The following is an 820-nucleotide window of genomic DNA, read 5'->3' on the forward strand; positions in this document are numbered from 1 at the left end:
CCCCCTCTGTATCTTTCTCCTCTTGCGCTTGTTATTATCCCGATAATAGTATATCAGAATGAGTTTTCTCCTCGTCTTTTGAAAAGAAAAGAAAAACATCTGATGAAGGGGTTGCTCCCCCTACCCCCTCCCGTCACTGTATGGCGAAGACACGAAAAGGCAGATTACTTCAACATTTTCCCGTTCGGTGCCGACTTATCTTGTGTTAATTATGAGAGTAAAAGCGCTCTGTTTAATCAGGACTTAAGAAGCGGTTTGAATATCAAAAGAACCAGGAGAGAGAGACCGTTTTCTGACTAGGGTTTACATCCGCTGTGGATATTTTATTAGAGTTAGCATATTTTGCTCCATCGCTTGAAGAAGCCTTTGTCAGTTGAAGAGAAAAATTGGCTGGGTAAGGAGGCACACGAGTAGATAACATTTAAACGCTTTTCTCTGAGATATTTTAATTAACTCAGTATGTTACAAACGCATCCTCTTTGTTCAGTATCTTTTTAAAGTGATTTTTTTTATTAACCAGGCATGATTGCTAGATTCTGTGTGTCAGATATTTTTATACGAATATAACAACATCGACAGGCGTGTGGGTTTTGGATCCGGCTAAGTTCTCTTCATTAACTTTCCTCTATTACGCATTTTATTGTTCATCATTTCATAGACAGAACACACGTGTACGCTTGTTTGTCAGTACATATTCAAAGATGTAAATTAATTCGTGTAAATGAGATTTCTGAAATCCGCTCACCTAGTAAGAGAAAGAGTGGAAAAGGTAGATTTGTAGACAAACGTAGAGGTTTATAAAGGAATCTGATATAAATAC

The sequence above is a fragment of the Penaeus monodon genome, chromosome 27 (assembly GCF_015228065.2).
Source record: "Penaeus monodon isolate SGIC_2016 chromosome 27, NSTDA_Pmon_1, whole genome shotgun sequence".
Taxonomy (NCBI): Eukaryota; Metazoa; Arthropoda; class Malacostraca; order Decapoda; family Penaeidae; genus Penaeus; species Penaeus monodon.